Genomic DNA, 21,117 nt, shown 5'->3' on the forward strand with positions numbered 1-21,117 from the left:
CAAATGTGTTTTCACCTAGAAGTCGTAGATATCACTTCTAAATTCCTAACCAAGTTGCAAGACTGTTATTAATTGTGGCCCTAGACTTCAAATACCCTTACAACCCCCTGAACTCCTCCGACTCCTTGGAGGCCCTGAAGCTTTGGAAAGTGGTAGTGACTCTTTAAAGCTTTGATTAGCATTAGCGTGAGAGAAAACTTCAGAAGCCTGGAGATGGGTCTCCCAGAGCTTCAGTAGAATTGGCTGTTAAAAGTTGGGGTTGACCTTCCCATCAAAAGCAGACAGGGCCCCCAGTAGCATGGGGCAGAGTTGGTTTGTATCTTTGGAATATTCAACGATCATGGGTTTTCTGTGTAAATTGTTTCGGGTTTTGACTTTAGATAATTTCTGCATTTACAGATGAGGAATGAGAGATAAAGCAAAGTGAAGGAACATTGCCTCATATTTTATATTGCTAGTTAATGACTGAGCCAGAGCTAGAGTTAAGTCTGTAGCCCCTTACCCTAGCGCTCCAGTGGGATTAAAAGCCAGCGAGACTTTACAACCAAGATTACTGATTTGCTGGTACATTATGGATGGCAGCTGCCTCAGTACTCAGAATGCTTCCCAGGCAGCCTTGTAGACATGGAGCTTTCACTGATGAAATGCTTTATGCTGTGACACACAGCATTCCCTGACTCACTCACTGAGCAACCCTGGGATGTCAGGCACACACAGTGTCTGCCCTGCAGTGCTTAGAGTTTGGCAGGAGAGACAGTAATAAAACAATTATACCGTGTGTTTAATTACATTTGTGTGATAAATGATATGTAGGGTAAGTATTGGATGCTATTTAAGTGTAACAAGGGCCCTAACATAAGTCCAGAGTCAAGGACAGCTTCTCTGAGGAAGTATGATTCAGGCTGATTCCCAAAGGGTGAGTAGGAGTTAGCCAAGTTTTGTGGACTGACATGTATCCCGCCCAATTCATATGTTGAAGTCCTAACCCCCAGGACCTCAGAACGTGAGTGTATTTGAAGATAGGCTATTTTTAAAGAGGTAATTAAGGCTAAATGAGATCATTAGGGTGGGCCCTAACCCAATATGGCTGGTGTCCTTATAAGAAGAAGAAATTAGGACACAGACACACACAGAGTGAGGACTATGTGAAGACACGGGGAGAAGATATCTGTCTGCAAGCCATGGAGAGAGGCCTCAGAAGCCACCAACCCTGCAGACACCTTGATCTTGGACTTCTAGCCTCCAGAATTGTGAGAAAATAAATCTCTGTTGTTTAAGCCACCCCATCTGTGGTACTTTGTTATGGCAGCCCTAGCTGACTAATACACCAAGCAAAAAGTAGCTGTGTGAGGGTTCAGGTGGAGTGAACATAGGGAGACTTGGGGAGGACTGCGGTTGGCTAGTTCAGTATTTAAAAGGACTCACTCCATCTACTTGGAGCATAAGGAATAAGGAGACTAGCACGTCACCCACATTTACAAAACCAAACATCTTTTCAAGTTACATATTTCCAAAGGTAAATGAAGAGTTCTTAAACAGAGTCATGCATCTACTGTTTTAAAATGATAATACTCGGGCTTCCCTGGTGGCTCAGCGGTTAAGAATACGCCTGCCAATGCAGGGGACACGGGTTCGAGCCCTGGTCCGGGAAGATCCCACATGCCACGGAGCAACTAAGCCCGTGCGCCACAACTACTGAGCCTGCGCTCTAGAGCCCGTGAGCCACAACTACTGAGCCCACGTGCCACAACTACTGAAGCCCGAGTGCCTAGAGCCTGTGCTCCATAACAAGAGAAGCCACCGCAACGAAGAGTAGCCCCTGCTCGCTGCAACTAGAGAAAGCCTGTGCACAGCAATGAAGACCCAAAAATAAAATAAATTAATTAAAAAAAAAAGATAATACTAATCTGGATATGTAAAATTACATATTTATTGATGGCCCACTCTCCCCTGGCCTTATCATGCATAGACCTGTTTCTAGGTGCATTACATACTCACAGGGTTCTTTTGACAAAAGGACCTTTCTCAGCCTTCCTCCTGCCTCTGAAAATCCAATATGTAGTTCAAAATAGCCAAAATCTTACATACTTGATACCTCTCTGACTACTCAGGCCCCTAGTTTGTCCTCTTTTGCTGATTGTATAAACCAGTGGTTTTCACAGGAAGGTCTCAGAACCACTTACACTCTTAAAAATTATTGAGGAGCCCAAGGAGTTAGTATTTATGTGGGTTATCAATATCTACTGTATAAGAAGTTAAAACTGAGAAATTTAAAAAAAATTTTAAAGATATTCTCATTACATATTAAACACATATTTTTAATGAAAAATAAGTTTTTCCCAAAACTAAAAAAATTAGATTAGCATCATTTTACACATTTCAAATCTTTTTAGTATCTGACTTGATAGGAGACAGCTGGACCCTTATACCTGCTTCCTCATTCAAACTGTTACAATATGTTGTTTTGATTGAAGTATGTGTAAAAATCAGGCCTCACAAAAATATGTAGTGAGAAAAAGCAGGGATATTTTAGTAGACTTTTCAGAAAAATGTGGAGATTCTTCTTTGATACTATACCAAGAGTTGGCAAGTGGTAGTTTCTTCAAGATTAGCTGTAGTGTGGGCTCTGAATCCATGTCAATAAACTTGTACTCAGTTACATTAAAATCCAATGGTCATTGTATTCATTTCCTAGGGCTGCTGTAACAAATTAACACAAACTGGGTGGCTTAAAACAACAGAAGTTTAATATCTCACAGTTTGCAGGCTAGGAGTCTGAAATCAAGGTATCAACAGGGCTCTTCTCCCTCCAAGGACTCTAGGGGACAGTCGTTCCTTACCTCTGGTGTTCGTCTGCCTCCGTCTTCACAGGACCTTCTCCTCCGTGTGTCTCAGTGTCTTCTCTTCTGTCTCTTTTAAGGACAGTTGCCATTGGATTTAGGGCTCACGTGGATGATCCGGATGATCTCATCTCGTGATCCTTTTGGAGGCCACCATTCCACCCACTACAGTCCTCTTACATTTTGAATAGATCTTTGATGCATGCGTGGTTTTGTAACTTCATGCATTAGTCATTTGGAAAATATGGTTTGCTGATTGATTTATGCAGATCTTCCAAATGTTGACACATTTCATTTTAACAATAGTTTTAAAATCATATTTGTTAGTATCACCAACCGAGTGCATCAGAAAAATCTTTCAGAGGAGAGAAGCAGTCAAGCTCATAGTGGCAGAAACAAATTTTCCAAAACTCTAAGTTTTATTTGAGAGCTTGAATTTTTATCATTGCCAACAAATACATTGAGTTGTTTTCCTTGATGTGATAGGCTTACTTTGTTCATTTCCAAGAAAATGTCTGCCAAGTACCCAAGTTGGGCAAATATTATCGTTTGTCAGTTGTCCTTTTGAGTAAAAACGGTGTTCTATGTAAAAGCAGCTAGTTCAGCTTTTTGAACTCCAACAATCATGCAGGGACTGGCTTTCCCTCCAGACCATCATTAGACTTTGGTGTACAGCAGAGTGCTTTATGCATACTTCCCATTTTGTCACAGAGACATGTACTCAAAGGTTGAGATTTAATAAAATTAATAATTTTTACTGCGCTGTCAAGGACATCCTTAAATGAACTTGGCTTTTTTCTCTTTTTAAACTGCAAGTGAATGGCAGTAGAGAATGCAGTGCATGCTAGTACAGCAGTGCCTTGATTCATGCAGGGGCATCAGCAGTTCTAGCTACTATATTGCTTTTGCACCATCAGTGCAAATGTCAACACAGTGAAAAAGGCAAATAACATCTTAGTGTTATTATGAAAATAGCTTGACCTCACAGACCCCTTGAAAGGATCTTAGCACCTTCCAGGGGTCCATAGACTATACTTTGGACACTCTTGGCGTATACCATTCAGTTTAAAACTAAATCATCATGGACTGGTTAAATTTTTAATGTATGGGTATTTCTTACATCATTAATAGGACTGTTTCCTTAGACATGAAATATATGCATGTATCTAAAAATTTTTTTTTTTTTTGCCAATGGTAATGGATATGTAAGGATATTGACAACAACATTGGAATAGCAGAGGAATTGAAAATGCTATACATTGATCAATGGGAAACTAGCTAAATTAATTAGACTGTATATACACAATAAAATACCATGAAGAAAGCAAACACGTATATAGTCTTTGGCCTTTTCTGTGCCAGAGCTGGGTAATATTGATACAAATATATGTATATATTACAGGTAAAATACAAAATATAATGTTACTTCCAACTGAAATTCAGTACTATAGGTTTTTTGGTTTTTTTAAAAAAACCATCTATACCTCTTTTCTCCCACAACAAAATTCTTGGTTCTTAAAGACACGAAGATAATTACTCATTTTATTTATCCCACGAATATGATTACTTGAATAGAGTTTAAGATTTTTGTTTGTTTGTTTCTTTTATCCTCAGGGCTTATCCTACTAGAAATGTGCTTTGTTTTGAAGTCACTTGAAGTAATTCCTCTAATCAGCTTAGTTAGGTCTCTTTGGTTAATTTTGAGAAGGAGCCATTTTTAATCTTCTCTGCTTTTACTTGCTATTATATTTCCCTGCATATCTCTAAATAATGAACGTATACCTTACTTGATTTTTGTCAACTTTGAACATTATCTTTGAACTACAATTACATATAATACATGAGACTTGAGCTCAGTCAGCATGCCCTCCTCCCATCACTGTAGTAAGGTCACCGTTTTTAAGTACTCCATTGGTCACTCTATAACATATATTTAATAACATTTCTTGTTCTATCAACAATAGATGGTGGGATTAAAAGTTTTTAAAATTTTATACACTTAATGTACTATACATAGGGCCCAATGGAGAGCAGTGTGCATCTTAGGTAATCAGTACTTACTAAATTAAATTAAATTTTTATTATACTCTTTGCCAAATAAAATGTTAGTCTTCAATTAATGCAGATATTAGCTAAATCAATAATTAGTAATTTATAAATCATGATATCAGACCAAGGAGTTAGGATCAGGAATAGTCGTCTTTCTCTTCTTCCCTTTTTTCCTTATTGTCTATAAATGACTTGGGATGTTGCATCACCTTTTTAATGTTTCTGTTACTCTATTATTAAAAGATATGTTATTGTGATGTAAATTTGGTATGAATAGAGAAAAATTACAAAGGAAGAGAGCTTGCAAGTGTTTTAATTAGGTAAAAGGTGAACTTACAATAAAATCTTAGAAGGTAAATTCATATGAATGAAGCTGTTAGTGCTGAACTCTGGGATCCATACTGGAAAAAAACAAAAAAACTTTACCTATTTATGACATAGTCTATTTTTTTTTTTTTTTTGACATAGTCTATTGAATCATGAAAATAAGGTGGAAAATAATTTCCCCCTTAGCATACAAAGGAATGCATAAAAATGTCCTTGTAATCTCTGTGTCAATTAATGGAATCTGAATTAGGCAGCATTTTAAACGAAATATGTGTAATTAATCGTGGATTAAAAGTTACTGACCATATCATATAAATCATTTCAGACAAATTTAAACCCAAAGGCCTATTCCAAATTCCAGTGTCAAATAAAATTACTCAGTACATCATTAATAAGATGATTTTCTGCATACAAGATTAATAGAAAAGACTTTTGAGGGTTGAGAAAATGATTTAATTGGATGTCAAATTCAAAGATTATATTTCCTCTCTAAGATGAACAACCTCTGACTGTTGTATATCAAATTTTATTTTCTTTGGTCCACTGCTGTATGAGACTTGAATATAATTATATCATAGGCTACTAATTCTCTTTTATAGAGTTAGGTCCCTTCACTATAACATTAATATGTATGTAAACCAACATGCTTTAAGCAAAAAGATACATAAGCACTGTTTTACATAAGAATTATATTGGAATTTGAGATACAGAAATTCACATTTTAAAAATTATATTATCAGAAGACTTTCTTTATGAAATTTTCAGGCTCCTTTATATTTCAGGTCTACAGTCCCATTGTTGTACTTTTTTTTTTTTTTTTTTTAACCTTAAATCCCATAACATTTTTATTATAAAGGTGAACCCTGATCTTTACGATGGGCTTATCGGTAGGATTTCTGGTAGCGAGCACGGGCACCAGGACCTCCAAACTTTTTGGATTCGCAGCGACGGGGATCAGCTACCAGCAGGGTCCGGTCATACTGGATGAGGATGTCTTCTTTCTCCAGTTGCGGCGAGTGGGGGCCACTCTTCATCGCAGTGCGCGGGCCTCTCACTATCGCGGCTTCTCTTGTTGCGGAGCACAGGCTCCAGACGCTCAGGCTCAGTAGTTGTGGCTCACGGGCCCAGTTGCTCCGCGGCATGTGGGATCTTCCCAAACCAGGGCTCGAACCCGTGTCCCCTGCATTGGCAGGCAGATTCTCAACCACTGCGCCACCAGGGAAGCCCCCCATTGTTGTACTTATACTTTCATTGTGTTCCTTTATTATAGTTCATTCGTTATTATATCTTTAATTGTGTTACTTTGTGTTCCTGCTTCAACTTTGTTTCTTAGTCAATATACTTTCAGTTCAGTGAAATCAAGTTTATTTCTAAAAGTTATTAGTCATCTCAAAATTTCAAACACAAAGTCTGGGAAAACAGTGAAAGTTTCACATTAATCTGCTCTGGAATATTAGGAAATGTTTTCTTGGACACTCATTGACCTTTCAAAGACATTTTATTATGCACAATAAAACTTATTGTAGAGAGGTGATAGAGCATAGTGGTTAAGAGCATAGACTCTGGAACCAAAGTACCTGGGTTCTAATCCCAAGCCTACCAATTACTAGCTAAGTGACATCTGGACATGTTTTTTGACTTTGTAGGTGTTTCTTCACCTGTAAAATGGGGTGATAATTTTATATAGCTGATAGGCTTATCGTGAGGATCAGTATATATAAAGTGCTTGGAGAGTGTGGCACATATGTGCTATAGAACTGTTAGCTATTTTTATTATGACTTGTACTGTTAACATTAGCAATTATTGTCAAGGATACAAATAATTCTAGTTATATTAGTGTTCAGAAATATTTTTATAACCATTTCATCAGGAAATTGTAATATTACCCCATGTGATTTTCAAAGTGTTTTAGACATTCTAGAGTCAAATATATTCACAGAAAAATATATCTCTAGTCCTATAATGAAAGCCAAGAGGATTCATATGCAGAAATTCATTTTCTATTCACCTTTTTCCTTCAATAACTTTTTAGGTGTCTGCTTTGTGTAAGAGTATCCTAAGGAGCCTGGGAATAAGAGGATGAATCACATGTGGATCTTGCTGGAAATTACTGGCTAATAGAGGATATATAGATATAAATAAATACTCTGAGTTAGAAAACAAGAGGTGCAGATAAAATGCTTATAAAAACTTACAGGAAAGAGAGTATCCCCACAAAAAGAATGAGAAAATCTTAAAGGAGCTTATAGTTGAATAATGCCTTGAAAGATCAGTTGGACTTATATATGCAGAGAGATGAAGTCTGTGTTGCATGTAAAGGAAAGGGCTCATTTTGCTTGGAGCACTGGGTACCTGAAGGGGAAATAAGGTCATATGATGGTCAGAATATAGACGATCTAGGAGTCTAGGCTGATAAGATCTTATTCAGTCATCATTGTTAAGGTGTTTTTTTAAAAATTAAGGTGAAATTCATATAACATAAAGTTAACCATTTTAAAGTGCACAATTCAGTGATATTTAGTATATTTATTGATAACAGTGTTGTGCAACCGCTACTTCTGTCTAGTTTCAAACATAATTGTCATCCTCAGTCCTTAAAAAACTAAAAACAGAACTACCATATGACCCAGCAATCCCACTCCTGGGCATATACTCAGAGAAAACCATAATTTGAAAAGATACATGCACTTCGATGTTCATTGCAGCACTATTTACAATAGCCAGGACATTGAAGCAAAGTAAATGTCCATCAAGAGAGGAATGGATAAAGAAGATGTGGTACATATATACAATGGAATATTACTCAGCCATAAAAAAGAACGAAAAATGCCATTTGCAGCAACACGGATGGACCTAGAGATTGTCATACTGAGTGAAGTCAGACAGAGAAAGACAAATATCATATGATATCACTTATATGTGGAATCTTAAAAAAAGGGTACAAATAAACTTATTTACAAAACAGAAGTAGAGTCATGGATGTAGGAAACAAACTTATGGTTACCAGGGGATAAGGGGAGGGAGGGATAAATAGGGAGATTGGGATTGACATATACACACTACTATATATAAAATAGATAACTAATAAGAACCTGCTGTATAGCACAGGGAACTCTACTCAATACTCTGTAATGGCCCATACGGGAAAAGAATCTTAAAAAAAAAAAAAGTGGATATATGCATATGTATAACTGATTCACTTTGCTGTACACCTGAAACTAACACAACATTGTAAATCAACTAGACTCCAATAAAAATTTTGAAAAAAACAAACGTTATTGTCACCCCCAAATTAAACCCCATATCCATTGAACAGTTATTGCCCATTCTCTCATCCCCTCAGCCCCTAACAACTACCAATCTGCTTTCTGTTTCTTTGAATCTACCTATTCTGAATATTTCATGTAAGTGGATTCATTCAGGATGTAAACTCTCATGTCTAACTTCTTTCACTTAGCACAGTGTTTTTGAGGTTCATCCACATTGTAGCATGCATCAGCACTTCATTCCTTTTTATGACTGAATAGTATTCCATTGAGTATTTGTATCACAATTTGTCTGTGTTGATGGGCATTTGGTTGTTTCCATCTTTTGGCTGTTGTGAATAATGCTGCTATTCACATACATGTATAAATATTTATTTGGGTACCTGTTTTCAGTTCTTTGGGGTATATATCTAGGTGTGAAATTGCTGAGTCATATGGTAATTCTATGTTTAACTTTTTGGACAACTGCCAAATTGTTTTCCACAGCAGCTGCACCATTTTACTTTCCTACCAACAATGTATGAGGGTTCTAATTTCTCCACATCCTCACCAATACTTAGTTTCTACTTTTTTGATTATTGCTATCCTAGTGCATGTGAAGTGGTATCTCTTTGTGGTTTTGATTTGCATTTCCCTAATGACTAATGATGTTGAACATCTTTTTATGTCCTTTTTGGCCATTTATATATCTTCTTGGGAGAAATGTCTATTCAGGTCCTTTACCCACTTTTTAATTGTGTTATTTATCTTTTTGTTGTTGAGTTGTACAAGTTCTTTACTCTGGATATTAGACTCTTATCAGATATATGATTTGCAGTTATATTCTCTCACTCTATAGGTTGTCATTTTAATTTCCTGATAATGACCTTTGATTCACAAAAATTTTTAATTTTGGTGAAGTCCAATTTATCTATTTTTTCTTTTATTGCTCCTGCTTTTGGTGTCATATCTAAGAATCCATTGCCAAATCCAAGGTTGTGAAAATTCATCCCTGTGTTTCCATCTAAGAGTTTTATAGTTTTAACTCTTTTAGGTCATTGATCCATCTTCAGTTAATTTTTGTATATGTTGTGAAGTAGGAGTCCAGTTTCATTCCTTTGCGTGTGAATACCCAGTTGGCCAAGCACCATTTGAAGAGACTATCCTTTTCCCATTGAATGATCTTGGCACCCTTGTTGAAAATTAGTGGGCTATAGATCTATTTATTAACTCAATTCTATCCCAGTGGTCTATAGATCTATCCTTATGCTAGAACCACACTGTTTTGATTATTATAGCTTTGTGATAAATTTTGAAATCAGGAAGTGTGAGACCTTGTTCTTATTCAATATTGTTTTGGCTATATAGGGCCCTTTGAAAATCTATATGAATTTGAGGATCGGTTTTTCCATTCCTGCAAAACAAGTCTGTTGGAGTTTTGACAGAGATTACATTAAAATTATTATAGATTTTTGAACAGAGAAAATGACATGACTAGAATTCTCCTTAGACAGCATTTTACAACATGAATAGGAAAAGAACAAGAGAGGACACTAGGAGACCATTAGAAAATTAGCACAACAGAATGGCTTGGACCTAAATTGTGGGAGTGAAGAGGGACAAATGCCAGAGAGATTGTGGAGTCAGACTTGAAACAAATCTCTTCATTCACTTAATGATTTGCACCACATTATTATATGCTCTAGGCACTAAGGATGCTATAGTGAACAAATGGATATGTTATTTTGCTTTCATAGACCTTGCACTCTAATGGGGCAGGAACAGGGGAACAGTAAACAGTGAAATAAAGAGCAAACTGTGATCAATGCTGTATGAAGGAAATGAACAAGCTACTATGATAGAGATAACAGAGGAAGGCCTACTTTAGATAGGAGAGGGCTGTCTAAGGGACAGCTGTTTAATTAAGACCTGAATGATGAGGACTTAGCCTATTCTAGCCTAAGAAAACAAAATTATCAGGAATTCCTTGGTGGTCCGGTGGTTAAGACTCGGTGCTTTCACAGCTGTGGTCCCGGGTTTGATCCCTGGTTGGGGAACTAAGATCCCACGAGCCACATGGTGTGGCCAAAACAAAGAAAAAGAAAAAAGAAAACAAAATTATCAAAGGCTCTGAGAACCTAAATGGGAAAGGGAGGGAAGATCTAGGGAGAAGTCCAAGAAGAATCCAAGGTTTTGAACTTGTGTGACTGGGTAAAAGGAGGTACTATTAATAGAATTAGGTACTAATTAGGTGCTAATTAGGAGGTAATATTAATAGAATATGCTTGAAGGGAAAACCATGAATTTATTTATTTTGGCAGGGAGATATTTAGCAGGTAGTTGGAAATTTGGAACTAGAGTTGGGAAAGAGGTCATGCTTCAGGTAAATGTATTGTGTCCAACTGTATGGAGATGAAAATTGAAGACATGAGCTTGGATGAGAAAGGCAGTGACAGTGAAAAGAGCTCAGGAATTAAAGTTGAAGACCTGGATTTAAGTCTTCTTCTTATTTTTGAGTGGTTGTGATACTTCGGGCAATTTCTCTTTCTAAGGTCACAAAGCTCTATTTCACTGTCTATTCTGTTGTAGTTATCTATTTGTGTGTTCTAATGATCACATTGTCTTGATTACTATAGCTTTATTATGTCTTTATAATATCAGGTAGTTTAAGTCGTTCAGTGTTGTTCTTTTTAAATATTGTTTTGACTTCGTTTTACACCATTTTGGGCTATGAAAGCTTTCATAGGAAGACTCTACTTTTGGATAGCAGGGGAAACCTGTATTCCCAGTGTTCTTCATTCCTAGTGCACATCTATATTTCCAGAAACCTGGAATCATTTTCCTTCTGTCTGATGGACTTGCTTTAACATTTCTTGTAGTGTGGGTCTGCTGGTTATGAATTCTTCAGCTTTTTTTTTTTTTTAATATGTCTGAAAAAAATCTTTGTATTTCTTTCAGTTTTGAAAGATGTTTTTGCTGGGTATAGAATTCTAGGCTTACAGTTTTGTTGTTCAGTATTTCAAAGATGTTGCTCCACTATCTTTTCCTTGAACTGTTCCTTACAAGAAATCTGCTGTCATTTTTACCTTTGTTCCTCCGTACATAGTCTGCCTTTTTTCCTCTGGCTGCTGTTAAGATTTTTGCTTTATCACTGACAAGTTTTTAATAATTTCATTATGAAATGTCTTGGTATAGTTTTCTTCATGTTCCTAGTGTTTGGGTTAATTGAGCTTGTCAAATTTGTGGGTTTATAATTTTCATCAAATTTTGAAAAATACCAGTCATATTTCTTCACACGTCTTTTCTGATCTCCTTCCCCAACCCTCTCCTTCAGGGACTCTAATTACAAGTATATTTGGCTGCTTGAACTTGTCCCATGGCACATTGATTCTCTTTTCTTTTTTTCTGTATAGTTCATTTTGGAAAGTTTCTGTTGTGTGTCTTCAAGCTCACTAGTCCTTTCCTTTTCAGTGTCTACTCTTCTGTTAATCCCACCCAATGTATTATTCACCTCAGAAATTGTTTTCATCTGTAGAAGTTGGATTTAGAAATTTTTTACCTTCCTTGTCTCTACTTAATTTTTTAAGTATATTACCATTATAATAACTGTTTTAATGTCCTTGTCTGCTAGTTCTAACATCTGTGTCAGTTGTTGGTTAGTTTTAGTGATTGGTTTTTCTCCTCATTATGGGTCATATTTTCCCACCTCTTGCTGTGCCTTGTAATATTTGATTGAATGGCAGATATTGTGAATTTTATCTTGTTGGGTTCTGAATATTTTTGTATTCCTGTAAATATGTTTGAATTTTAACTTCAGATGCAGTTAAATTGCTTTAAAATAGTTTGATCCTTTCAGATCTTTTATTTTTGGGGTGGCATCCAAGCAGCATTTAGTCTAGGGCTAATTACTCTCCAGTACTAAGGCAAGACCTTTCTGAGTACTCTCCTCATTGAATTGGGAGGTTTTCTAGTCAGCCTGGTGTGAACAGCCACTATTCCTGTCCCTCTGTGAGTGCCCAGTACTGTTCCTTCTAATGCTTTCAATGGTTTGTTCTTTCCTCAGCCTTGGGTAGTTTCCTCACATGCATGCACTGATCAACTCTGTTGAATTCTCGAGGAGGAGGACCCTTTGCAGATCTCTGGGATTCTCTGTTGTTATGTCTCCCATACTTTGTCCTGTGAACTCCAACCATCTTGTTCTCACAACTCCGTCTCCTCAGCTCAGGGAATCTGCTGGGCTCTCCTGCGATTCCCCTTTCCTATGTCATGGCCTGTAATGTCTCTGAAGGTAATAAGCTGGGTAAACCTTCTTCATTTCCCATCCCTGAGGGATCACTCTCCTTTACTGCCTGACATCTAATATCTTAAAAACTGTTGTTTTATTTATTTTGTCTGGCTCTTTTTTGTTGTTGTTGGTTTAGGTGGGAGGGCAAATATGGTTCTTGTTACTCCATCTTGGCTGGATTCAGAAGTTCCCCCAAGGCTCTACTCTTAATAGTCACCTCACACTTCGAGGACAGGAAAAGTTCCAAGAGTCTTTAACCAAAAGCCTCTGGTACAACCACTCTGTAAAATGAAGTGTGACTGTTGTTTAGTCTGCCTATTTAATACTTCTTAAATCTCCAGAATATTAGAAAGGTTTGCTGTGACTAGTGATTTATAGATTGTTTGGGCCAGACCTCAGAGCTCTGGGGCTTCCTTTAAACATGCCAGTGACGTTTTCAAAACACAAGGAGCCATTGATAGATTGCAAATCAGTTTTCACTCTTACTTGGTAGTCATTCTGCAAACTTGGTTCTGCTTCTACTTGTGTCATTTGGGCAAGGTTGCAGTTAAGGAAAATTTACTTTCTAAAGATCTTAATAGTATGTAGGGCCCCCTAACACAGGCAGCTTACTGTGAATCGAGGGTTTATTTCTGGAACACTAAAAACCTTTCTAGTCCAACTCCAAGAAGTACTGAGTGATTCTTGTTTATCTTATTCTTGAAAGTTTATTTGGAATTAGAAGGGGAAACTCCAACAATTTTATTTGCATGAAAAAGAAAAGACCAGTATTTTAATTACAGCAAGGGAGAGAGGGGACTTAAGGAAAACGGAAAATAACCATAGTCTGATGAATATATTTTTAAGCACTTACTATGGGTTTATCACCTGTTTGGGCAATGGGGTGACAAAGAATGGGCAGGTTACTTTTTATTTTTATGTACCTCCATGAATCTCAAAGATTTAGTCTTCAAAACAAGTCTTATTTAATGATAATTTATTTTCCTGTTTTTTGAATCAGTCACATACAACTATCCATCAAAGCTTTGGTTCGCTTGAAGTAATTGGTGTTACTTCAGTGTTGCAAAATTTCAGACAAAAACAGAGAATCTTGCTGTTTTGGGTAACCTGAATAGCCTAATTGCTGATGAATATATAATTTCTTTTAGGGTTTTTGAGATATTGAAAATAGCTTTTTCTTCCTGGATCGGCTGGAACCTGGGCACATCCAGTGAGTAGCTTATGGTTTAGTTTTGAAGATAAATATGATAAATAAGAGAGAAAACAAAACAAGGTAGTTCTTGCTAAGTGCCAAGTGGAGCAGTACAGATTCTAAGCATTATAGCAGTTTTATTGCATAGAGAGGTCCCTGAGCTGAGCTATCATAGTCCTGACAGGTAGCTAGGACTGAGGAGAGGTATTCTGAGTGGAGAAGCAGTGGCTGTAAGGTTGCAGCGGCAGCGGCAGGAGTGTTGGCTGTATGTTGTGGATACTGTACAGTGAGGAGACAGTCTGTCAGACAAATGTGTACACAGAGAGTGGTTGGAGATTAGGTAGAAAAAGTAGGTAAGGGTCAGATGCAAGATTCTGAGTTCTTTGAATTTGTACTTTGCACAGAGATGACAGTGAAAATGAGAAGGGTCATTGAAGAGACCCTGTAATGGAGAAAACCAAAGACCTAGTGACTAAATGTGAGGATTGAGTGGGAAGAAGAGCCTGAAGTTTTGAGCTAGGAGTAGAGTGTTATTATTATTACAAATAGAAAAGTCAGAGAGGAGAGCTTGAATGAAATGATACCAGAGATCCCTGAGGCTTTTTCTAAAAATTCCCAATTTCTCTGTGTCGCTTCTGACTGGACAGCGCTTTCCCTGTGGTCCTCCTCCTTTAATTGTTGAACCTGGCAGGATGTGGAGTGAGGAAGGGCATTTAGAGATCATGAGGGCACCTGGCCTAATCGCTTCATTTTACAGATAAGGAAATTGAGGACTTCCTTATTGTGACTTTCCTTCAGGCCACACAGCTAGGCTGGCCTCCTGGCATTATTTTCTGAAATTCTTCTAGCAAAGGTTACTGTGTATCAATCCTGCTTGCAGGCAAAGTGAGTCTTGTGTTTTCCCCACCATAATTCAATTAGTTATTGACTTGATTCCTCAAATCGTTTTTCACCTTCCCAAATCAAGTAAATTAATAGTTAATTCCTTTCCAGTAGTCTGATTTTCTTCTCTGTCCATACATGCCGTCGCAAACCTTGTAGTTGTACACTATGGGCATTAGTGCCAAACTCAGGTCTGCTCTCTTGAAAAGTTGTCTGAGGGGAGCTGTTTGACGGGAGAGGGAATGATTAACGTTTATTTAAGTCTGGAGTGAGGATTCTTACTGGGAGTCCTTTCCACAATTTTTAAAACAAAGAGGCTGTGTGGTGGAGATCAGTAAAGGAATTACTTCCTTTCTTTGCCCCTCTAAACCCCATTCCCTGTGACTTCTCACGCATGGAACCCAGAATTCGTTTGTGACTCCTGCCCTGCCCGAAGATAAAATGAGATTAGTCAATGCCCTGAGTTAAGTGAACTCTGTTATTTTAAGATGTCTCACCCAGTCCTACACCTTAGCTGGAACCCGGGGAGAGTGGCTTCTCTTCCCCTTCCCAAGCCTTTCTTCCTCTTACCCCCAACGGCTGTCTCTCTCCCTTTACCCCTTCCCTCTGCTTGCCTCCCGCCCTTCCTCCCTCGGGGGTCACACACCCCCAGCCCGTTCCCGGCGGCACCCTGCCTACAGCTCCTCTCGGAAGCATCGCCCCCGGAGCGAGCCGGGAGCGGAGCTGAGTGAGCTAAAGCCCTGCCCCCACGCTTTGGGCGGGGCCAGCGGCCCAGACGGCGCCGTTGATTGGTGGGGGCGGGCCCTGCCGCGAGGGGCGGGGCCCGGAGGTCGGGCCCGGGCAGGGAGCGCGGCGGACGCCGCTGGGGGCGTGAGGCGCGGCGTGGGACCCGGTGGAGTGTGGCGTCGCTGTGGCGGCGCTTCCCGCTTGCCACACGCCGGGCGTGGGTCCCCGAAGGTAAGTATGGGCAGGGGGTCCTGCGCCGCGTGGGCCAGGTGGAGGGATCCCGCGGGCGCGCGCCTGAGGTAGGTATGGTTTGGCCGGACGGGCCCCGGTGCCACTTCCGCGCGGAGTAGGAGCGCAGGGCGCTGGCCGGCGGCCGCGTGGCGTGAGCGCCCCGAGTGAGGGAGACCAGGTCGGACTCTACTTTCGCAGCACTTGTTCACCTCATTAGTTCCGGGACGAACCCCGCCTCCACGCACCACACAAATCTCGAGAGACCTCAGGTACTCCAGAGACTTTGTATTCTTTAAAATACATTTCTGTTTCGTGGTTCAAGACTGGAGGAGAAATTCGGTAGTGAACTTACGATGCGGCTTTATTTTGACTTCGTGCTATTATTCAGATTGCAGGAAGAGTGCGACTGGTAGTGGGACTGTTATTTAAACAAGGACGCCAGGGTTTACATAGGCAGTGGATTGTGGAGATTAAGCGAGCAGGCTTTGAATCTACTTATTAATTGTGAAAACTTGGGCAATTTGCTTAACTTCTCTATGACTTTGCTTCTGCATATGAAAAATGAGAATAAGAAGAGATGCAGCCTTATAGGATTTTTATGAGGATTAAATGAGTTACTACTTAGTGTCTGCCTCATAGTCCACAATAACTTTGGCTCTTTTCTTTATTATGCAGTCAGATGGGCATTAATCTTCAAAGCTGCAGAAAGAAAAACCTTCTGCAGAGCTGTTGCTTGGGGATTCCTTTGGAACAGTTTTCAAAGACTGAGTCCCACTGGAAAAGGTCTCATTACTTTTCTGTCGTACTAGAGACGTGATCCATCTACCTTGCTCCAAATCAAAGCTACTCTCAAATGATAGAGAAACCTCAGTCTTGAAGGTTGTTCTGGAAGAGGCATGAAGAAAGGCAGCACTTTTCCAGTGAGTGTAGCCTCATTTTAAGCACCAAGCTCTGGTGCTTAAAAAGAAGTTAATATCACTTTATACAGAACTTATAAGTTGTACTATTTTGGGTGGGTGCTTACTTGTAATATTATTGCAAAATGAGGTAAACCAGAGTACCCAAATACATAAACTAAATAAACATCATAAAAATCGTAACCTGCCACATGGAAACTCAGAATTGAAAGTAATCTGAAAAATCAGATGGGCTGCACTTTATACATAAGGCTGAGGCCCAAAGACCCCAAACCAATAAATGGCAGGGCTTAGACCAGAATTCAGCTCTGCTGAGCAACAAATTGTAAAAGCGAAGGATGATATTACTTCTTGTGTTGATAATAGTACTATTTTTATTTTTGACAGCTTTATGGTGCTGTGAATAATTTTTCTCTCAGCAACATCCTGCTTGGTAGCTTAACTGCATGATTCATAATCATTCTTCAGCACCTTTGATTTAAATCACAAGTCTGAAAGTTGCTACGTCAATGATTGCTTTGAGAACAAGAGGATTGTCTTCTTAAGCTTTGTACAAACATGTTCTAACAGTGCTTTGGTTTTGTTATTTTATGCAGTGTTTTCTCTCATGTAGGGAATGTAAACAGCCAGTATAAACAAATTGACCTTCTAGGCAGTTCGTTATCATTGTGACGTTTTCTTGATTGGGTAAGATAGGCACGGAATGCTAGCCCAAGGAAATAGGATATTGGTCTGTTAGTTGCTGTCTCTTCCCTGGCCCCTTTTAGAGGCCGCTCCCTCACCTGTAGGTGTTTGTTCAGATGTTACTATCTCAGTCTGACCCTCCTATTTAAAATGCCATACAACCCTCCCCTTCCTATAATATGTATTTGTCTATTTATCTTTTTGTCTATTATCTCTTGTCTGCCACTAGATGGTAAGTTCCACGGGGGCAGGGTGCTTGCCTGTTGTGTTCACTGCTGTACCCTAAGTGTCTGGAAACTGCCTGGCACCAGAGTGTGTCACATGCAGACATTTCCAACTAGGGCTAGTAAGTACTTAAGCCAATTCACAATTCATTTTGCCCTGCTCCACCCTCTCCCCATTTCTGGTTATTTCTCCTGTTACCCAGGAATAAAACCTTGAGGCAACGTTAAGTCCTCCTTCTACCTGTCACTCCGTGTGCAAATAGCTACTGACTTGTGTCAGTTTTTTGCAAACCTGCCATTCCAGTTGTTTCCAAGTTCCCATTTCTTCAAGCACTCCTCCATTTCATTTCCTCCTCTACACCTACAGCTCTACCAGCTCCCTTTTCGTTTGCCTTCACATTCTCATCTGCAGAATGAAATCCAGAGCGAGAAGTCTGGCATTCAGAGTTCTCTGCAACATGATCGCAAATCCACTTTTCCAGTCTGTATCTCCTGTATATAAGAAAAGTGATTTCCAACTTATGCTTGTAAATGTGAAAGTAAAATAAGGCTTTAATGGTAATACCCTGTAAAATCCCAAGGTTGCTTCATGACAGTTTCTCTCTTTCTCTTTTTATTAATGAGTCCATCTTTTCCCCCAGGTAGGCAGGAATTCAGACAAATTGGACTAATGACTGTTAACCTGTTTGTAACGAGAACTTTTGCTGCTCTTTCTGTTTTTGAGTGTCCAGGCTTCAAAACCTCCCTTACATGTTACCACTACCCCAAATACCTAGATAGGTTCAGTTGGATGTGATATTTCCTTCCTCTGAATTCTAGTGACTTTTCATGCCTTTTTAAGAATTTATCACACTCTACCGTGAATTCTTTGGGCATTTGTCTTTTCTTTTTTGCTACATATAAGCTTCTGGAGGACAGAAAACATGCACACACAAATTCCAGTTACTGTTTTGAGGAAAAATAAGATATGCACCCACTTATCTGTTTTTTAAATAAAAGTGAACTTAAACTTCTCCTTAATGGGTCTTTAAGTCATTAAATATTGAGCCTCAACCATCATTTCTACAATATGGGCACTTCAGGAAGAAGGCAGGTGAAATTCAGTCCTAAAAAGATTCCAATGAAGTTACTGAGGTCTGGATTTTAGAAGCAACAAACCCAACATCCACGAAGGTGGGCAGGCACAAGTTTAAAAAAAATACACAGGGCTTCCCTGGTGGCACAGTGGTTAAGAATACGCCTGCCAATGCAGAGGACACGGGTTCGAGCCCTGGTTCGGGAAGATCCCACATGCTGCGGAGCAACTAAGCCCGTGGGCCACAACTACTGAGCCTGTGCTCTACAGCCCGCGAGCTACAACTGCTGAAGCCTGCACGCCTAGAGCCCGTGCTCCGCAACAAGAGAAGCCACTGCTATGAGAAGCCTGCGCACCGCAACAAAGAGTAGCCCCCACTCGCCACAACTAGAGAAAGCCCGGGCGCAGCAACAAAGACCCAACGCAGCCAAAAAATAAATTAATTAATTAATTTTAAAAAAATACATAAACTCACTCAGAAAACCATTAGGACAAGACAGACTTCATGGCGCCATCTGCAGCTTTGGGTTTTCTTGTGAGGAATTATTCCTAAGCTTTATTTTCTTTCTGCATCTCTAGGCACGAATAATACTGTCTCCCTTTGTTTTCTGAGCTGGTAAGACTGAACATTCTCTTCCTTTTTCTGATCTGTGGAGAATAGTTTACCTTCTTTCCCTTCATTGTTTAATAAAATGTTTGTACTTCTTTTGTCATTTATTTTCTGGATATATGGAGAAGATATATGCCAGAAGCTTTTAACTCTTCAGAGAAAGGTGATAGATATAAGATGCTTGAATTTGTCTCTTGTTGAAGCTTTCAGTTTTATTAAGTCTTCTATCAGCATTTGGTTTAATATATTTTGCTTCATTTCATTATAAACATACCCTTGCACATATTCCAGTTGAGTGAATGCTTTTATTTTACTTGTGATTTTTTTTTTTTTTTTTTTAACATCTTTATTGAAGTATAATTGCCTTACAATGGTGTGTTAGCTTCTGCTTTATAACAAAGTGAATCAGTTATACATATACAATATGTTCCCATTTCTCTTCCCTCTTGCATCTCCCTCCCTCCCACCCTCCCCATCCCATCCCTCTAGATGGTCACAAAGCACCGAGCTGATCTCCCTGTGCTATGCGGCTGCTTCCCACTAGTTATCTATTTTACATTTGGTAGTGTATATATGTCCATGACACTCTCTTACCCTGTCACATCTCACCCCACCCCCTCCCCATATCCTCAAGTCCATTCTCTAGTAGGTCTGTGTCTTTATTCCCGTCTTGCCACTAGGTTCTTCATGGCCTTTTTTTTTTTTTTTTCCCCTTAGATTCCGTATATATGTGTTAGCATACTGTATTTGTTTTTCTCTTTCTGACTTACTTCACTCTGTATGACAGACTCTAACTCCATCCACCTCATTACAAATACCTCCATTTCATTTCTTTTTATGGCTGAGTAATATTCCATTGTATATATGTGCCACATCTTCTTTATCCATTCATCTGTCGATGGACATTTAGATTGCTTCCATGTCCTGGCTATTGTAAATAGAGCTGCAATGAACATTTTGGTACATGACTCTTTTTGACCTATGGTTTTCTCAGGGTATATGCCCAGTAGTGGGATTGCTGGGTCGTATGGTAGTTCTATTTGTAGTTTTTTAAGGAACCTCCATACTGTTCTCCATAGTGGCTGTATCAATTTACATTCCCACCAACAGTGCAAGAGTGTTCCCTTTCCTCCACACCCTCTCCAGCATTTATTGTTTCTAGATTTTTTGATGATGGCCATTCTGACCGGTGTGAGATGATATCTCATTGTAGTTTTGATTTGCATTTCTCTAATGATTAATGATGTTGAGCATTCTTTCATGTGTCTGTAGGCCATCTGTATATCTTCTTTGGAGAAATGTCTATTTAGGTCTTCGGCCCATTTTTGGATTGGGTTGTTCGTTTTTTTGTTATTGAGCTGCATGAGCTGCTTGTAAATCTTGGAGATTAATCCTTTGTCAGTTGCTTCATTTGCAAATATTTTCTCCCATTCTGATGGTTGTCTTTTGGTCTTGTTTATGGTTTCCTTTGCTGTGCAAAAGCTTTTAAGTTTCATTAGGTCCCATTTGTTTATTTGTGTTCTTATTTCCATTTCTCTGGGAGCTGGGTCAAAAAGAATCTTGCTGTGATTTATGTCATAGAGTGTTCTGCCTATGTTTTCCTCTAAGAGTTTGATAGTGTCTGCCCTTACACTTAGGTCTTTAATCCATTTTGAGTTTATTTTTGTGCATGGTGTCAGGGAGTGTTCTATTTTCATACTTTTACATGTACCTGTCCAATTTTCCCAGCACCACTTATTGAAGAGGCTGTCTTTTCTCCACTGTATATGCTTGCCTCCTTTATCAAAAATAAGGTGCCCATATGTGTGTGGGTTTATCTCTGGGCTTTC

The 21,117-nt window shown here is 39.0% G+C and overlaps 1 protein-coding gene across 19 annotated transcripts in view; it reads left to right on the plus strand.

The window, feature by feature from the left end:
• LOC309646887 (serine/threonine-protein kinase Sgk3) overlaps window positions 1–21,117 on the plus strand; it is a 155,565-nt gene that overhangs the window by 71,985 nt on the left and 62,463 nt on the right. For 2 of the 19 annotated variants that reach the window (XM_082433678.1, XM_082433695.1), the window contains exon 1: window positions 15,619–15,778. The exons of 12 other annotated variants lie outside the window; for them this stretch is intronic. The gene's annotated coding sequence lies outside the window, so the exon portion shown is untranslated. Of the gene's footprint in view, window positions 1–15,297; window positions 15,779–15,826; window positions 16,048–21,117 lie in introns of those variants that run through there. 5 more of the 19 variants (XM_082433687.1, XM_082433692.1, XM_082433686.1 and 2 more) reach the window with 5 other exon arrangements.

This window comes from Balaenoptera physalus (assembly GCF_965194825.1).
Source record: "Balaenoptera physalus genome assembly, chromosome: 17".
NCBI lineage: Eukaryota > Metazoa > Chordata > Mammalia > Artiodactyla > Balaenopteridae > Balaenoptera > Balaenoptera physalus.